This window comes from Diabrotica undecimpunctata, chromosome 9 (genome assembly GCF_040954645.1).
Source record: "Diabrotica undecimpunctata isolate CICGRU chromosome 9, icDiaUnde3, whole genome shotgun sequence".
In the NCBI taxonomy this organism is placed as follows: Eukaryota; Metazoa; Arthropoda; class Insecta; order Coleoptera; family Chrysomelidae; genus Diabrotica; species Diabrotica undecimpunctata.
Genome location: NC_092811.1, coordinates 30,760,367 through 30,781,579, shown reverse-complemented (window position 1 = coordinate 30,781,579; position 21,213 = coordinate 30,760,367). Strand labels below are relative to the sequence as shown.

Genomic DNA, 21,213 nt, shown 5'->3' with positions numbered 1-21,213 from the left:
TTTATGCCACACATGTCGGATATGTGGCGCCCTCTATTAGTTACATTAAAGTAAGTATAAAATTATAATTTATCCTACTCAAAAGCATCCAACTGTAAATTTTTGTCCAAAAATATTTACAAACTTAAAAGTTATAGTGAAAAATAAAATTTTAAATTTCCACTTTAACACCCTGTATCTTTCTTACTATCAACATTTTATAAAAGCAAGTTGGCTTAAATCGTAATATTTTAAAGTGCAGAATCTACTGTTTCTGTTTGTACAATTACTTAAGGACCACCCTGTATATGCATTTTTGGGCATTATTTTTAAAGGAAATAACTATATAAATAATAAAAAAATATTTTTAGAGACCGAGTAAAAATAAACAATCTAAATAGGCTCACAGATGATGAACTTCAGGTTCTAGCGCAAGCTATATTCGACGAGAGTTGTGAAGAGAAAGTAAGTGGAGAACAAGATACTTCGGACGAAAAGGTTATGGAGAATAGTGGCCACAGCTCAGCCTCAGAGCAGGAATAGGCCTAAGTCATTGTCGTTGTAACATTGAGGTGTCAGACAGCGATAGCGATACTGAAAATAAGCAGGATTATTTTATAGAAAAAGACAAGGTAACACTTTGCAATAAGCACCCAATTAATAGTAGATATTCCCAAACTGCAAGAAAAATATTGTAAGAATATTTCCTAGCCCAATATAATGTGCTCGAAATATTGCCGATGAAAAAAGCGCGTTTGAGAAACTTTTTACCGTTGACATGCTTGAACAAATTGTTAAATGCACCAATATAGAGAAATATTAATGAAATTAACAAGAACAACAAGACCAGAGTTATAATGCCAACATGGGAAACAGAATGCATATAACTAAAAGGAGGAATCCGCCAAGGAGACTCGCTCAGCCCATTGTTATTCAATATGGTGATGAATCAAATAATTTACGAAGTAAGAAAACGACACGGATACCACATGGGAGCGCATAAAATCACAATACTATGCTATGCCGATGATGCAGTACTAATTGCTGATAACGAAGATAACCTACAAAGGCAGCTCCACACCTTCAATATCACAGCAAACAAACTTAATATGAGAATATCAGTAGAAAAAACTAAATGTATAGTGATCAGTAAAGAGCCGCGTAGATGCAAACTAGAAATAGACGGCAAAATTGTAGAACAAGTAATGAAATTCAATTACCTAGGAGTAGAGATCACTAGTGACAGGGAAGAACAGAGACCACAAGGCAAGCATCAAAAGCGGCAAGAGTAAGTGGCTGCCTTCGAGAAACCATATGGAAAAACAAATATCTGACCACGGAAAGCAAAATTAAAGTATACAAGACAACAGTAAGACCAATCCTAACATATGCAGCGGAGACAAGGACCGATACAAGAAAGACGAAACAACAAATCAACAATATCGAAATGAAAGTATTAAGATCAATAGCGAGCATATCATTAAGAGACAGACAAACCAACAGAAGTATACGCGAACAATGCAAAATTCAAAATATTAACAGGTGGGTAAAAACAAGAAAAAAAACTGGAACGAACATGTAAACCGAATGGGACCAGATAGATTAGCGAACATCTGTAAAAACAACAAGCCGTATAGCAGAAGACCCGTTGGAAAGCCGACAAAAAGGTGGAAAGATAATGTACAGTCAACAACGACTGAAACAGAATAAGAGGCAGACAAACAGGAGTAATCCTAGTCGCGCGAAGAAGAAGAAGAAGACCAATATAGAGGTAGAAAATGTACGGTCAAACTACGATAGACCCCGAGATGCAAAATCTATATCTAGAGTAAGTTATTAACATTTTTAAGATTGCTATATTTATCTGCAATTAGATGATTATCTGCATATTCATTTTCTAGAATTATGGACGAAAGATGGAACTGGATCGATAATATTTAGGGCTGTTATGGGTTGTGACAGATTTTTATTTATTTTTAGAGTACTTGGTTTTGAGAAAAGGATAACGAGACCTGAGAAAAAAAAAACAGATAGACTTGCACCTATCTGTTTTATCCTTGACCGTTTTGCAGATAACTGTTAAAATAATTACTGCCTAAGTGCACCAATGACAATAGATGAAATGTTAATTTCTCTTCGGGGCAGATGCTGATTTACTTAATTTATACCAAGTAAGCCAGCCAAAAATGGTATTAAGGCCTTTGTTTTATGTGATTCAATGATATTGAAATATATTGCAGTAAACAGCCTGAAGGGCCATATCAAAAATCCAATAGTCCAACTGCTATTACACTGAGCTTGATAGAACTATGGGCAGGCAAAAACAGAAACTTAACTTGCGACAACTGGTACACAAACTAATCTTTATGAAAAGAGCTTTTAACAAGAAAAAACAATGATTGGAACAGTAAAAAAATAAGAGGGAAATTCCATTGGATCTTTTACCAAATAAAGAAAGATCTACAGGGTAATCTATATTTAGGTTTCAAAAGGATGTTTCTATTGTATCGTATGGGAAAGAAGAAAAGAGGGAATAAGAATTGGTGGAGAAATCATAAACACCATGAGATTTGCAGATGACACGGTAATTATGGCTGAGAGTATAGAAGATCTACAAACTTTACTAGATGCAATAAATAGTGAATGCATTCAAATGGGACTTGACATCAACACAGATAAGACCAAATTTATGATAGTATCAAGGAGTCCAATAAATAATGAACAACTAACTCTTGGTGGACAGCAAATAGAGAGAGTGACAAAATATAAATATCTGGGAGCTTACATCAACACAGAATTAGATCCAGACCAAGAGATCCGGGTACGAATAGAAATGGCAAGGGCAGCGTTCTTAAAATTCAAACAATTGTTCTGTGACAAAAATCTGAATATTGCGCTGAGACTGAGGTTTGTTGAATGTTACGTCTGGTCGCAACTATTGTACGGGGTAGAAACATGGACACTAAAAGCGCAAATAGTTAAAAAGATTGAAGCCTTTGAACTTTGGATATACCGGAGAATGTTGAGAATCCCATGGACTGCCAGGGTCACCAATGAGGAAGTGCTGAGAAGAATGGGTCGAGACAAAAAATTGTTGAGAACGATAAAAGTACGCAAGACTGCATACCTTGGACACATACTAAGAAATAATAAATATAGTCTTCTGCAGGTCATCATGCAGGGTAGAGTCGATGGCAAAAAGGGAATAGGTAGAAAGAGGAAGTCATTGCTGCGAAATATTCGAGACTGGACAAACATGACTGTAGACGAATTATTCCACGTTGCAAAAGATAGAGAGCCTTTAAAAATGTGGTCGCCAACCTCCGTTAATGGGGACGGCATAGGAAGAAGAAGTACCTCCCAAAACGAAACAAGGCTTGCTTTCCACAATGCACAACGATTCTTCTATCGATCTCGATACCAACAAACCAAATATTATTTTAGGACTTTAACTCTAACAAGGGTTGATACTGTCCATATGTGTGGGTCAGATTCAGTATCTCGAAGGTCTAGAAGATACTCGGTATAAATAGCCAAATTTTATAAAACGCTGTTAATCATGAAAATCCACAGAAATACCGACGACGTTACCTAAAAGTAATTACTATTTAAATGGGAATAAGCCACAATTAAAGGTTAAAGTACGTTTATTGACGTTTCAATTTCCACTTCGGAAATCGTTCCCAAAATACAAACATTAGTAAATTTATTTAAACAATTTACTAATGTTTGTATTTTGAGAACGATTTCCGAAGTGGAAATTGAAACGTCAATAAACGTACTTTAACCTTTAATTGTGGCTTATTCCCATTTAAATAATAATTACTTTAAAATGCCACAAGAAAATAGCTTGAGAACAATGTTACCTAAAAGCTTTAGCTATATCTCTGATGACACCATCTCTCATAAAAGGCAAAAATGAAAAGTTTTCCATCTGATATTCAAAACTTTCTTTCTAAATGTAAAATATCTCATCCACAGATTGATAAAGAGCCACCAGCAAAAATAAGAAAAAGCTGTTGTTTTTGTGGGAGACGAGTAAACAGAGTAACCATAATTATTTGTAGTACCTGCAGTAAGTCTGTAAAAAACATGCGATTACCAAAATTGCTTGTCCAGAATGCAGCAAAGCACACGATGAACATGAAGACAGCGATTAGTGGAATACCTACAAAAATATTTTACTGTTGCGTACAGCTTGTTTTTAAATTTTTTAATTCTTAGCATTATTGTAGCAGTTTCTTTGTTTGTACTGTTTAAGATGATGTCCCTTTAAATTTTGAATTTTTGTAATATTTTGTATTATTTAATATTTTTTATGTACCCCAATGTGTTTTCCATGTATTCATAAAAATATATTATAGTTTTCTTTATCTCGTAACGTTGATTTTTATATGGTGTACAACATCAACGGAGACGGATCAACGGATCAACAATCATGGGAGATTTTAACGCCAAAATTGAAAGAAAGATTGAAGCCTCCGAAAACAAGATTGGAAATGTCGGATTCGGCATAAGAAACGCAAAAGAGAAACTTATGAAATTCCTGGAAGAAGAAAACATGTATGCTATGAATATCTTTTACAAAAAGAAACCCAACACAAAGTGAACATGGATCGTATCTAACGGAACTACCAAAAATGAAATAGACTAACAACATATCAACTGGTAGTGACCATCGTATATTTAGAGCGAAAATAAATATTAACATGAAAAAAGATAAAAAAAAGTATCTTTAAAAAAACCTTAGGTAGCATAAAAAAAATTTTAATGAACAACCACAGATGGAAAAAGATGGAAGAGGTCTATCAAAAATGGACGATAGAAGGCTAAGAAGAAACAGTTTCTCCATTTTTACGAAAATTGTGCTAGCAATTAAAATACGTTTTGATAATAATATATTATTAAAATATATTTTGATCACTTGCCGCGTTTATTATAGCTCGAAGGTATTTGTAATTATTGACTGTTTAAATATACCGGCTATCTTTTACAAAAAAATTCTGATAAAAGCAAAGACTATCTGCTAAATATGTATAATTACATATGGACCAATAATGTATTTCCTAGTAGTTGACATGATGCTATAATAATACCTTTACTAAAACCAGACAAACATAGAACAAAATCAAACTCATAAACCAATATCCCTAACAAACATCATATGTAAAATTATGGAAAAAATGATAAACCGTAGACTTCTCTGATACCTTGAGCAAAATAAACTACTAGCTCTTGAACAAAGTGGTTTACGTCAACACAGATTCGCTACCGATAACCTAATTGACTTTGAATCTGAAAGCAATGAAGTATTTGCGAATCAACAAACGATTAGTGCAACTTTATTTTTAATAGCTATTAACGGCATACTAAAAAACAATTCCCAACTAGATAAATAATATTGTAAATTTCCTTAGTCAGTACGCTACGTGGAATAACTTATCTAAACTGATCCATAGAGATCCTAAAGAAATTGGTAAACTTATCGTAGAGAAAAGCTTATTCCATTGTAATATAATTAGATTTTTGGAATATTTTTAGAAGCCATTTTCACTATCTGTAAGAACGGATTCTAAATTATCTTCTTTATTATGGAAAATTGAAATAATATTGTCTCTGATCTTATTTAATTCAATATTTTCTTGATTATTAATTATATTTGTAATTGGTGAATATATCTCTGAGAAAAGTTTATCTTGATAAAATATGAAATTATTCTGTTCTGTTGGGGATGAAGAAGGAGGAAGAAAAACTTATTTCTTTTATTGGGATTTTCAAATTCTGGATAACTCGTACTTGTAGTCTGGAGAGGAGCCTGTGTTCTCCGCCTTTTATTTGTTTTTAATTCTAACGCGGTTGCATTAGCTGCTTTTATATTTGGTTTATTTATAGAAGCATAATAAATTATTTTGTTTGCTGATGCTAACCAGCAGTATTTATTATATCAAACCTATTGTTCGTTTTAATTTTTAAGTAAGCTGTATTATTAATTGATGATTCAGCATCCTTAAAACTCTTATTTTCGAAAGCTATTACCGTTTTTTGTAATGTTGTTTCTTGTACATTGGACAATCTCTTGATATTGACGGATTATTAGAAGATTTACAATAAATGCACATTTGGAACTCAGAATTACATGCAGTGGAAGAATGGTCATTTGCGCATCGAGAATAACGAAATATGCCTTTGCACTGGGAGATATTGTGACCGTAACGCAAATATTTTGTACCTTGTACAACTGGATGGATATATGGTTCTACAGAGAAATTAACCATATTGATGTTAATGTAGGACGGAATTTTATTGCCTATAAAATTGATTAGTACCAACTGTCTTCCAAATCTTCTTTTTTAGTTTCAGTGTTATTTATTTTTCGTTTCATTCTTCGCACCTCAGCCACTGGAATTAATTGACTACTTTGAGTACTCCTCAATGAAAAAGGTATCAACAATGCGGATTAAGCCTTTTTAATGTGTGAAAAATTTTGGTATATGGGCGATTAACTTTGTTTAAGTATTTCATTGTTAATTAATAAATTAGCAATTTTGTATGTTCTGAAAATAACCTTAACACATGTTAAACCTATAGAATAAATATCAATAACATCGTTTCCAAATTCATTTCTTGTTGTAAATAAAAACCAATTATAATGGGAACAAAGCGACCGAGGTTTTTATCATTATTATGTTCCAAAAATACCCGATACGGGCCTGAATCAGTTAGTTGATATTTATTATTAAAGTCATAATTATTTATTAATATTGTTCTGAAGCTATTTTCTTGTGGCATTTTAAATTAATTAATATTTAAATGGGAATAAGCCACAATTAAAGGTTAAAATACATTTATTGACGTTTCAATTTCCACTTCGGAAATCGTTCTCAAAATACAAACATTAGTAAATTAAACAAATTTTTTTGTTTAATTTACTAATAAAAACAAAATATCGGAAAAGCTTAAAAGGATAGGAAATAAATTTAACATTTCAACAACATTCAAAACAACAAACACGTTGAGATCTATTTTGTCCAAAACCAAACCTAATAATGAACAAGAAAGGACAAAGAATTGCATTTATAAAATACCTTGTGAATGCGATCAGTTTTATTTAGGTGAAACATCAAGGCCATTAAATGTTAGAATAAGTGAACATCAATCCTATATTAAAAATAGAGAATTTGATAGATCTCAAATATGTAAACATGCATGGGATAATGAACATAGGGTTCAATGGAATGATTCAAATATAGTCCTAAAAGAAACTGATGGTAAAAAGAGAAAAATCAAAGAAGCGGCTCTAATTATGCTAAATGAGACCAATTGCGTCGCGAATTCCTCGGCAGAATGTAGTAGGATCTGGTTACCCATATTGAAAGAGGAAGTTATTAAAAGGAAAATACCAGTATTGGTAAGTCAGTAACATATAAAGAATACATCATTTATATTTTTTAAATAACAAACATATAAAATCGGAATTTGGTATTTATTGAAGGTAAACTAAATGCAAGATCAAATACTTACCATGTCGGGATAGTATTATGAGGTTTTTTCCTGGTTTTTCCCTCATAATTTACTATGGAATCACTAACGGGAGAATTTTACTGTCATCATGGCATGTATTTGTCTTTTTAAAGACGAATTACATGTTATGATTTTTTCTGACGGATATTCTCACGTTAAAGTTGGTTTCATGTAATCGAATGAACTATCTTATAAGTAAAGTCGTCCCAGGAACGCAACTCAACAATATTGGCAATATCATTTTAAAGTCGTCTACTTTAAAATGTATAATGTATGTCTGAATTGTCAATATAGATGAGTCAGATAAAATTAAATTATTAGAAGAATTTTTCACTAAGTAACAAAAACAAAATTTGTTTAATTTACTAATGTTTGTATTTTGAGAACGATTTCCGAAGTGGAAATTGAAACGTCAATAAATGTATTTTAACCTTTAATTGTGGCTTATTCCCATTTAAATATTAAATAATTATTTATATTTGAGGATATTGTATCCATTAAACTATCATTATGCTTATTTATATTAATAGAGAGTGGACCAGGTCCATTCCACCCGTAACCTGCCATGGTCTATACAATAGACTTGTCTCCTAAACACAACTTTTCACTAATTGCTATAAAGTAGACTCTATTAGTAAATACTGCACTGAAAACACGACGTAGATCCGATGCCTTCAAATGTAGAAACACGACTGGAATCTACCAAAAACTCCCAAAAATTAATATTTTTTGGGAAAGCTCCGAAAAAACTGAAACCACTTTGACAGTTAATTTGACGTATCAAGCAAAGATTATAACTTCAAAATAAATATTCAGAAAACTAATGTAATGTTCATTCATAAAAACGGAAATACTAATTTCACGAAAATATTGAAAGACGCTAGCAGTACAAAAAATACAAAACCACACCTTCGCTGAGGATTAGTTACTGAGATACTTTGTATATATAAGTAAAAGAAGATAAGGTATGGAAAAAATGATAGTTGAAGGGCATGTAGCTAGCAGAGTAACTCCATCGCCATAATCAGACCAAATAAAGAACATGTTACTTTATTACTTATTCTGAGAAGCAAAATAACATGCACAAAAAAAGAGATGAATGACCAGAAATAGGCAACCAAATAGGAAAACATCACTGAATTTTTACAAAAGGTAAATGACAGAGGAGGAGAGACCATAAGAGCAGGTATAGTAAAGAAACAGGCAAATATAGCGGCAAAAATGGCGGAGTGTTGGTGTATATATAAAGAAATAATATATAAAAAATACATGAGCGCAAAGAAAAATACCAATATAAGAAATACATATAAGATCAGCTTAATCGACGCAACTGGAACTAGATCTGAGAACCACATCTTTATTACAAAAAGAAACTGATACGAGCATAAAAATAAGGTAGCAACTTGTTAAATACTACCCTAAAACTTACAACTAAAATTTTACAAGTACTAATAAATCAGAGGATAAGTTTAGCAGATAAACAACAGGGTTTTTGTAGTAGAAGATCGTGTACAGATGCAATATTCGTTATAAAGCAAATTACTGGGAAATCACTAAAGTGTAATAGACCAGCATTTCTGTGTCTTATTGACCTAAAGAAAGCGTTTGACAGAGTAAGACTTAAAGATGTATCCCATCTTCTGTATAATAGAGAAGTTCCTCTAAATATTATAAAAACTATCAAAAACATCTTCCAAAACACTCAGAATATATGTAAAACTTACAGAACCTATAGAAATAGGCAGAGGAATAATTTATTCATGGATGAAATGACGAAGCAAGAGGATACAGAATAGGAAACAAAGAAATAAAAATACTCTGTTACGCAGACGACGCAATATTGATAGCCCAAGATGAAGATAGTCTGCAAAGACTGATCCACAGATTTAACAAAAGAGCAAAAGAATTTAATATGACAATCTCATCTCAGAAAACTAAAACAATAGTAGTCAGCAAAGAACCAACCGGATGTAAAATAGAAATTGACGGCATCAGTATTGAACAAGTAATGGAAATAAAATACCTGGGAATTAAATTATCCAGCTATGGAGAACTGGACAAAGAAGTGAGAGATCAACTACAAAAAGCAAATAAACTGGCAGGATGCCCTAATAACACTATAAGGCAAAATAGATACATTAACACTGAGATGAAGTCAAGAACTGATAAAGCCAGTGTAAGACCAATAATAACATATGCCTCAGAAACAAGACCCAACACAGCCATAACGCAAAGGCTACTGGAAACGGCAGAGATAAGAGTACTGAGAAGAATTACAGGAAATACGCTCAGAGATCGAAAGAGAAGTGCAGACATTAGAAGAAAATTTAACGTACAGTGTATAAATGAATGAATACAAAATAGAAAAAAGAATGGAATAACCACCTGAGCAGAATGGGGTAGATAGCAAGAGATAAGTCACCAATCGGCAGAAGAAGTATCGGACGACCGCGCAAAAGATGGAGTAATAACCTTCCATAGAGGTATTAATCCACCAGAACAAGCAGAATTGCTTATAAAGAGGAAGAAGAAGAAGAAGAAGATGAATATCTCACAAATATTAAAAACTAAAACTCGTTAATTAAGTTTTGTATTTGTATATCACCGCGTAAACTATGCCATAAAGATATGTACCTACTAAATGAATGTAAACAGACACTAAAAATTGTATCTATTACAGTTTATAAATCACTGAAAACATCGTAGAACCAATTATATAATAAAATAAATTAGTGCAAGTGTAATTACCTGAAGTGCCGGTGTAAAACTTAAAGAACTACCACGTGGCAATAGCTGTAATTCGACTGACCACTGTCCAGTAACGCGGCCAACAAAAATGACCAGCGCATGCTGTTTTCCGTATGGTTTTATTATTGATTATTTCGGAGATTTTCTCATGAAAAAATGTAAGGTTTATTGCTTCTTGTATTTTATAATCGATATTTTAAAACGAAAATCGGGGAATCTATTTTCTGCGTAAATTAAAGAAAAAATCCAATGTGTGTGTGTATTGTATTGTAAGCTTTGATTAAGGGAAGGTTTGAAAAACTATTTAACGGTGACTGAACTTTCCATGAATACAATCACGCTTTTGTTCACTGCGCAAGAATTTTACTATTGTTATACGTCTTCAAATGCCATATTCTCCTACAGCAATATTCAGTGATTTAGTGCAAGAGGACTTAGAAGCATATGGCATAAAAGTTACAATCCTAAATCATACAGTTTAAACTACATAATTCTAAAAACAAAATAAATTAAGCAGTGCAAAAATTTGGCACTGATTCTCTTCAAAAAACTAATATTTTTCTTTCTTTTTATAGGTCCTAAACAATCTACTCTTCGTGATTTTACGGTGTTTTGCTTTTACATCGGTTTATATTATTTATATTTTTGTTTTCACCCTATTCAAAACAATAATCCAGCTTCTCCGTTATTGGAACAGATAGAATGACAAACGATGTGTAGAATGAAAGCTTATAATCCAAAGATGGTATTAAAGTTACGTGAGTGCTGTTTTTAAGTCGCCGTGGGTGATCAGATTATTATGATCAATTCAAAAAACTTTGTATTCTGCTGTTTAATAAAGAATAAAACTGTATATAAGCGTCTAATGATGTGAATATAATATAAAAATAATAAAAATAGATCATAAACACGTTATTTTACAAAATTTTAAAATATTTTTTTTTGATCTTTTTTCTTTCTTTCTCCCCTTGAATGTAAATATATAATAAATATATTAATTTAATATATAAATAACAATTTCTTTTAATATTTTGTGTGACCTCCTTTAGCTTCGATGGCAGCTTTGATCATCCTTGGCATGGTTTGAATGTTTCTCAGGCAGTCTTCTTTTATTTTATCGTTTCTGTGCCAGGTGGCAATGAGTCTCTCAATTAACTGCTGCTTATTTGTGACAGTTGTCTGGGCAATCCCCCTCTTCATAAACTCCCATATATTTTCGATCGGATTGAGGTCTGGGGAATTACCTGGCCACTTCAGTACTTTAATTTTCTTTTTTTCCAGGTACAATGTTACTGTTTTTGAATTATGATACGGTGCTGAATCGTGCATAAAGGTAAAATCCTCCGATTCGCCAAACCAGTCTTTGATTTTTGGCATGAGCTTTCTTTTCAGAACTTCAATATACTGATGTTGATTCATCATTCCATTCACAATGTACAGCCTCCCTGCGCCTTTACTGTTGATCACAGACCATACCATGATCTTAAGAGGATGCTTTACTCGCTCCACTATGCAATCCTTGTGATATTTTTCATCCACTCGCCTTCGGACGAAGGCCGACTTATCCTTGAGTATCTCCACTGTATACTCATCGGAAAAACAAACCTGTGAATAAAAAAAACTATAAGATATTGTTTTAGGATAAAAACAGTGGTTATAGGGATTTAAACTTTAGTAGTGATGTAATTTACCTTATTCCAATCCTCAATTGTCCAATTTTGGTGTTCTTTGGCACATTCCAGTCTCTTTTTCATCAATTCGATGGTTAACTTTGGCTTTTTGGCAGGGCGACATGATTTGAAACCTTGCTCAGCAAGCCTTCTGCGGACTGTCATGACAAACTGGCATCCCAGCTTCACGAGGGAAGTCCCGTGAGGATTCTTCTTGGCTTCTTTCTATTGTTTACGAAGATCCCTCATTTTTCTTTCATCTCTGGGTGTAGTGACATGCTTTCGACCACATTTTTGGGCACGCTGGTGAGTCAGGGGTTTGTTGGTATAAATTTTTTTCTTGATATTGCTCACTGTTGCTTGTGCTACTTGGCATTGTTGAGCTATCTGACATTGGGGAAGTTTTGTATTCAATAAAAGTGTCTTTATCTCCACCATTTTACACACAGGGACGTCTTTAGCCTTACCCATTATGATTTTCTTCTCAAAAATCGAAATGTTTTAAAAATGACTTTAAAATTAAAACTGTTTTTTTTTCACTCACAATCTTTTAAAAGCAATACAAAAACATACAAATTTAGTTGTAAACTCCAAGCGCAAATTCACCACAATGTGCATGTTGTCACGTAATTTGACACAAATGACAGTTCTAGAGCTGTAAACGTCAAAAAAGTAAGGTTATTGGTGACAAAATATATTGGCATATCTTAATCGGCATATGATTTTATTATAAAATTTTTGAACATATTTGAAAAACTTAAATTTTTGTGACTGATCATAATAATTTGATCACCCACTGTAATTCTAAAAACAAAATAAATTAAGTAGCGCAAAAATTTGGCACTGATTCTCTTCAAAAAACTAATATTTTTCTTTCTTTTTATATGCATAACAATCTACTCTTCGTGATTTTACGGTGTTTTGATTTACATCGGTTTATTTTATTTATATTTTTGTTTTCACCAATTTCAAAACAATAAAATCCAGCTTCTCCGTTATTGGAACAGACAGAATGACAAATGATGTACAGAATGAAAGCTTATAATCCAAAGATGGTATTAAAGTTACGAGAGCTCTTTTTAAGTCGCCGAAATAGTGCAAGCGATATATTATACGACGCGCCTTAGAAAGACGAGAACAAATATATACTTCAGATTTTTATCACTTTCAGTTAAAAATTTTTGACCGGAAGTTTGACATATGACCCAAAATTCGTGAAGTCATAAAATATATCAATCGAAGCAAATTACACAAAGAGTTCAAATATCGACTTCCGGTCACGTTGGGTAAAAACCTAGAATTCACTAAGTCCAATTGTTGGTTTCACTTATTCTTCTTTTTGTTTTTGGCACCTGTCCATCTGTGATTCGAGCCACGTGATCTGTCCACCTGTCACATCTACCCACCTGTCACAACTGCCCACCTGACACACCTGGCGCCGACTAGCGCATAATAGTTAAACTATGACGTCATCGGTTCCAACCCTAACTAATTGGTTCTTAACCATGCTGCGCCGGTAATGCAGATTCAACGCTTACTGATATGTCTGGCTATTTGCCTCAAGAGGCCCATACCAAAGAATATAGACGCATATAGTCTATATTCTTTGCCCATACTCTGCTATCATGAATTGAAATGTGTCAATTACAATAAATGCGATTTATTGTCCACTAAGAGAATAATACAGAAATATTTACTTAAAAATGCAAGAATTGGAAAATTAGGTACAAAAATTTAAAGAATTAATGCATTAATTGTGCACTATTGGTCAGTACCCAAAACAGAAGCTCCTGCCCTCAAAGTGTAATAAAGAAAATTAAATTAAAGAACACCACCTAAAAAATCTGGCAGAACACAAGACATCCTGATGATGAACCAACTATAATCGAGTGGTAAAACGTTTAAAAAAATACCAAAAATGTTAAAAATAAGAAAAAATTTTAGTGAAAAATCCTTTAGAGAAACATTTATTTTACTTTTATTAGAAATAAGCCACAATTTAAGTTTAAAATAAGTTTATTTTTAAAGTTTCGATTTTCGCTTCGGAAATCGTTCTCAAAATACAAAACATTAATAAATTAAACAAATTTATTTATAAAAAAAAGAGGTTAAATCTTTGTAAATGGGTATATTTAAAAAACCCTTAAAAGGGCTACATCAAATAACACGAACGTTTTCGGAACAACAGTTCCATCATCAGGTTAAAAATACAACATGCCTGAGCCACCAAAATATTAGGGTAAAAACCCTTTAAAATATATAAGGTTAACAAAGATTGTACATAATGTTGTTATTAATGTTTGATGTTTAATATTTAATTAAATTTTATTTAAGGTAACATACACCCGTGCCTTAATTGAGTTCCAGCGTCCGGAGAGTAAACCTCTTCAAACAGACTTCAGCTGGTAACTGTTCAGCTGTGTAAACGCTTGCTTACTTGCGCGAAATCAATGTTCAATAAAATTTGTATTAGCTCAACGGTAAAAATTCGATATATTTTGATCCAAATGTCCTATCGACAAAAATCAAGATGTATTTGAAAGGCAAAGAGTACAGATTTCGTATGCAGTTTTTGTGTTTTGCCGAGAATAAACTCAGCTTTTATAAAGGTGTTCAATAAATTAACTTGGCGCGATTTTTGCCATTTTTTACGATTCTCGGAAGATCAATAAAATTGATCACTTTCATTGACCAGTGGTAGTAAAATTTTCATTTTTAGAGATCAACCTTTAAAATCTATAATATATCATTTCAGTTTTGAGTTGTGGTAACAAATATGAGGCATTTGAAATATGAATAAAAAACGCAGAATTTAATGTTTTACATAAAAAACAAACACGTCACGGAAAATGCATTTAAGAAGACGGTTTTAGATGTAGTTTATAAAAATTTGTTTTTTTGAAAAACATACTAGCGTAATTGAAAAAAAAAGTTTTAAATGCTTTAGATTATTTGTTGTGTGAAAGTTTAAATCCAGCGTTTTTTAAGCATATTTCAAATGCCTCACATTTGTTGTCAAAATTCAAACCTAAAATTGCATGCTATAGGTTTTAAAGGTTAGGCTTTAGTAATCGAAACTTCATAGTGGCCAGTCAATGAAAGGGATAAATTGTATTGATCTCGTGAAAATCATAAAAAATGACAAAAATCGCGCTACATTTATTTATTTAACACCTTTATAAAAACTGAGTTTATTCTCGGCAAAACACAAAAACTGCATACGAAATCTGTACTCTTTGCCTTTCAAATACATCTTGATTTTTGTCGATAGGACATTTGGATCAAAATATATCGAATTTTTACCGTCGAGCTGATACAAATTTTATTGAACATTGATATCGCGCGCGTAACTGACATGCTGTGGCGCACCCAGGGGGGGGGTTTTGGGGGGTTAAACCCCCCCCCCCCACAGGGCATATAAAGTAAACAATATATAAAGAATAGTAGGAAAATGTACCTTATGTCTTTCACACATAATACAAAAAATCCAAAACGCTGATTGAATAATTAAATTACCACTTTAAATAAGTAGAACACAATAATTATTGTATTATTGTATTAATACACAATAATTCATAATATTTTTCATTATATTTAGATATCGATACCTAATATTAGGCTTATGAAAAAGTAGACAGAACGAGTCTGTTGCGAGTAGCATGCGCCTACAGGACTGTATCTGCGGCGGCCTTGTGGACTATCACGGGTTGTATTCCTCTGCATGTGTTAGCAGTAGAAAGGAGACATCTCTATGGGAGAAGAAAGCATACAGCTATAACAGCTATAAAAAAAAGAAGAAAGGGAAAGATCAATGGAAAGATGGCAAGAAGAGTGGAACAACAAGGAAGATGTTGCTCAGTGGACAAAGATGCTGATCCCGAGCCTAAGGGACTGGGTAGATTGTCTGTTTTAGGGCGTATCTTGATGGGTTCAGAAAGACAGATACAGATAAATACCTATACTGCGAATATTCCGACATTATTACTCACACAATGCTGGAGTGTAATAGATGTACAGTGGAAAGAAACAGAATGTATAAAAAAATAGGTATGAACCCTGTGACTGTAAGAGAGATGATCGTGAAAATGACGGAAAATACGGAGGGATGGAATAGTGTTCACAATTACATCCAAGCAGTCATAAAAAAGAAAGAAGAAGAAGAGAAACACCAACCGAGCTAACGACAGAGATAAGATCTAATTACTATTTTAATGGAAATAAGTCGTAATTGAAGGTTAAAATAAGTTTATTGACGTTTGAATTGTTGATCTTTGATCTTGCACTGATAACTTCATCGACCTAGAAAAGGCGTATGATACAGTTCCAAGACTTAAATTGTGGCAAGCTTAACAACAACTCGACATTAGTTTATACCTTTTAGGAATAATCACAGAAGTATACTGGGATAACACTACTTACCTAAAAATCGGATATAGACTATCAGAGCCAATAAAAGTAACTAAAGGACTAAACCAAGGATGCAATATGTCACCCTTACTGTTTAATTTATATATTGAGACAGCCCTCCAAAATTGGAAAAACCCCTGCCAGGGAATGGGGATCCCCATAGGAAATGACGTACTGTTCTCCCTGAACTTTGCGGATGACCAAGTCATCCTAGCTCAAGATTCTTTTGATCTAGAATTTATGATAAAGCGTTATAGTGAGAATATTTAAAATGATGGTTACAAGTCAGCATGAAGAAAACAGAATATTTACTTAGTTATCAATTCAGATGCAAGGTTTGAAGTGTTGATAGACGAGGACGTGTAAATCAAACTAGTGGCAAAATTTAAATATTTAGGTCTACTCATTAATAAGAACAGCTTGGGAGAAACCGAAATTAAACACAAATTAATCAGGAACGTAAAATTGTAGGATGTCTGAACTCCTTATGGAGGGATCACAATATTTCCAAAAGGAACAATAAAAGAATAGGGCAAAAAATGGTTGAATCAGTTCTTTGTTATGGCTCTGAAGTATGGACAAATAATGTAGACCTGAAGAGAAGATCGTTGGCAGTTGAAATGGATTATTTGAGAAGAAGTGCTAGAACATCACGGCAGGAAAGGAAGACCAACGAATCTATAAGAAATAACATGAATGCTACAGAAACGGTCATTGACAGAATAGAAAGAAGAGGTTTAAAATGGTTTGGACATCTATTGAGAATGTCTGACGAACGTTGGCCCCAAAAACTTCACAAATGGAAGCCCCCTGGAAGAAGAAAAAGAGGTAGACCTCGACGCTCATGGAATGAAGGAATTAGAAGAGCGATGGAATCGAGAGGTTTGGAGGAGGAGCATACCTTGGACTGGGAGGATTGGCGGAGGAGAACGGGAATACGGCTATAGCCGTCTTCAAAATGTATTGTATTTACAAGTTGGATTTATTTCAAACGTCAATAACCTTATTAAAACCTTCAATTGTGGCTTATTCCCATTAAAATAGTAATGTCTTTAAAATGCCACAAGAAAATAGCTTCAGAACAATAGATAAGATCTAGATAAGAGAAGGGAGTGTTCCAAAAATGTCGTCAGCCTTACAGTGGCCACCCCACTTTCGGAGTACGGTACGTGCGACAGTCAACTGCGCACAAGTAAGAGTGGTGGTTTTAGTTGGTAGGCAGGATAATAGATACCTGAATGCATAGCGGTTTGGCACCGCTATCTTCAGTACTTTAAATTAAACCAAAACCTAAATTTTAGGAACTCAAAATAGAGGTAGGTAGCATAAAAAAATTTCAAAACCCCCCCCCTAAGACAAATTCTGGGTGCGCCACTGCTGACATGCAAAAATGCGTAAACATTTTTGTTTAAAATTATCTCAGCTAAATTTTTAATTTGAAACATTTTTTTTCTACAGTCTACAAATTCTTGGTAAATTGATTTTTTTTGCGTTTTTACCCGTTTGTATGATTTTTAGAGGTTCGGTGGCATTCTCGTCTCTGACGACTGGAGTATTAATATATTTATTTTCAGATTAAAGAAATTAGAGTACTTACTTTGTTGTTACACACTGTATAACGCAATACTGTTTTTGATCCCTCGGATAGATCGGTTGTCTTGTTTTTCAAACGAGGCCTACTTTTACCTGGCTTTGAAATAATTTGATTATTTTCTTTCCTTTTTATAATTTATTGAGCGTACTCTCCGTCGTGATATTTTTAATGCAGGCGTTACTCTCTTAAATAGAGAATTGTTCAATAATATGTATTTTGATAAACGAACGTACATTTCAATATGTTACCTGTTGAACAGGTGAAAATGACTGCAAAAGCCCTCCATTCATTTTTTTCTAATTCGAAATACTCCAATACATTTAACACAAGTTGTGATTAAGAATTCAATGTTTATATCACTCCGTTGACATGATTTTACCCATATTTAACTCTTAACTTGACTGGGGAAAGAATGTCAATACAACAAAAACCAAATATCTTTGTATTGGAAACGAGTCAGATAACAGAGACCTCGAAAACGGACAACATATTTCCTGCTGTCAGAGCTATGACTACTTGGGTGTTGCCTTTGACAATACAGGAACTGATACACGGGAAATAGAAAAACGAATCACTCAAGCAAAGAAAGTCTTAGGATGTCTCAATGGTATACTGTGGAGTAAAGAAATAACGAAAGGAAGAAAATTTAATATATATGAGACCATGATTAAAACTACTTTTCTTTATGGCGCTGAAACATGGAGAATTAGTGAAAAGAACAAAAAGCGAATAGAAGCAGTAGAGATGGATGCAATGAGAAGATCTTTAGGTATTTCCAGACGAGACCGAATCAGAAATGATGTAATAAAACAACATATGGGAATAGAAGGAAATATAACTCAAGATATAGAGAAGAAACAATTAAGGTGGTATGGGCATGTTCAACGGATGCCAGCAACAAGACTCCCCAAAAAAGTAGTAGAATGGCAACCGATAGGTCGAAGGAAAAGAGGAAGACCCAGATTAGAATGGCAACACGGCGTAAACAAGTCCATGAGCGAAAGAAATTTAAAAACAAACGACTGCGAAGATAGGAAGAGATGATGTTTAGGTATCGGACAACGTCGAAAGACGTTCTAAACCGATGTATATATATAACTCTTAAGTACTGATGCGTAGTCTACCAGACTACGGCTGTTTTTAGAACTGTAATATCTAACGTAATTAATCAAATATTTAGTTTTCCGTCAGTATACTCTCAAATAACATTAAAACAAACGTATTTACTAAATATTAAAATTAGATCCCGAACTGAACCGAAATTATCCGACAATAAATTTTAGGCGTAATCTGTCAGACGATACATCAGCATAGCGTCAAACAAACGAATTAAAGTAGCTCCTATATTAGCAAAGTTTAGTTGATAAGATATTTTCGTGCCGTAAACTTATAAATAAATATATTTATATAAATTAAGAACCGCTCGTTTTATTTAAAAACGGTACAATAGTTTTTTTTACTGTAAACTTTTCAAGTGTTACACTTTATATTTTTCGGTTTCCAAAGTAATAATTTTTTTACAATTACTTTGTGTTGGTTTTTGATATTTATTGAAAATGTTATTGCTAATGAATGTAATTAAAACTTTTAAAATGTATTTAACTGAATTTCACAAAAAACGTGCAAGAAAATGCTTTTTATTTAGGGTAGTCTCACAGACGACATGTCAGTAATTGTGTTCCAATATTCATATGTAAGTACTTAAGGGTTAAATAACTAAATGTCAATTTAGGTGTTAGAATAAATATTATATTATTCGTCATTAGGTAATAAATAAATTGTTGCCGTAATAAATCGAACACGAAGGTAACGTTAGTCACCTTCCGTTTGTTAAAAAATATGTATATTCAAAGTACGAAAAAGTAAAACATTAATACATACAATATTCTAGCTAAAGAGCGTTTCACGTTAAGAAAATAACATTAGGCTTATGGAGATCAGTGTTGCCAAAACTCCCAAAATTTTTTGGCCTATAAACAAATATAATATCTCGGTAACTATTAGTTTAAATTAAAATTAGAAAACGGTGTGAGAAAAAACTCGGAAAGACGCCTTAGTAAAAGTTGAATTACGCGCGAACCGGTCAAAGTTGACCGGTATTTATAACGGAGTTATAAACTATAGGATGATAATCTTTGAACAATTACCTTTCTCTTTCGGAGCTCTTTCCCGATAACTTGTTAATATCTTGAAGATATTAATATACGTATATACATATATAATATTAATATACATATATGTAGTATAAGATAAAATACCAAAACAACTAGGTTGAAGAAAATTGCACGCAACATATACGTTAACAAAATAAAACTAGATATTTTTCCTGTTATAACTCAGGATATAAATCCCGAAAACCCCCTAATTCGCAACCCGTTCCTAACGATTCTCAAATCTTTCATGTAGTCATTGCCGACGTCGACAAAAAACTTTCCCAAAATCGTCGAAGATAACCTATCCGAAAACAAATTTCCTTTCACCAAAATAGTTCGCATAATTGCCCGCTCCACTAACCAACCCACCTCTTATATCAAAGTTTTCACGAACTTCGAAACTAACTTTGCCAATGCACTCTCGAATGGCATCAAGATCGAAGGAGAACGGCTTAATTGTGAGGTTCCAAAACCAAGCAATTCCGTTCTGGTTCGACTGAAATACTGTTTGAAATGTTGCAAAAGCGGACATTTCAACAGCGAATGCAGAGAAAAATCATTCACTTGTCCATTCTGTGGACAATAACACAGGTCTAATGCTTGCCCCCAGATATCTGATCCAAAATGTCCCAACTGTAATGGAGGCTACCCCACATTATAACCAAGATGTCCACACCGCAGAATACAACCCAAAAACCTAAAATAAACCCAACCCGTATACTCACCTAAACAAATCCCTACATACGATCTTTCCTCGCACATGAAATCCTTAATCCATTTCACTTCCATGATCCTTTTCAATGTCTTCCCTGAAAAGAGGAGTGACATCATCCGTTATCTCAAAAAATTTAAGTAAAAATCCTTTATAAAAGGTATATAAATTAAAAACCCAAAGGGGCTATGTCATGAAGACAAAACGTTTTCGGAATCCATGTTCCATCATCAGTGTCTATGTTTTAAGATACTAAATATCAGGGTAAAAACCCGTTAAAAGTTATCTGTTACAACTTGGTTTACATTATTTGGTATTATATTTTAAGATGCTAAAGTTACCACTGGTAACTTTAGCATCTGATTTGAAATGATAGCATTTACCTGATCCTATAGAGCGTTTCACGTTAAGAAAATAACATTAGGCTTA

At 33.1% G+C, this 21,213-nt stretch overlaps 1 protein-coding gene across 1 annotated transcript in view; it reads right to left on the bottom strand.

Moving 5' to 3' along the window:
- LOC140449339 (uncharacterized) overlaps window positions 1-10,350 on the bottom strand; it is a 101,022-nt gene extending 90,672 nt beyond the window's left edge. Inside the window, exon 1 of the mRNA XM_072542474.1 lies at window positions 10,249-10,350. The gene's annotated coding sequence lies outside the window, so the exon portion shown is untranslated. The remainder of the gene's footprint in view (window positions 1-10,248) is intronic.
- Between the last annotated feature and the right edge of the window lie 10,863 nt (window positions 10,351-21,213).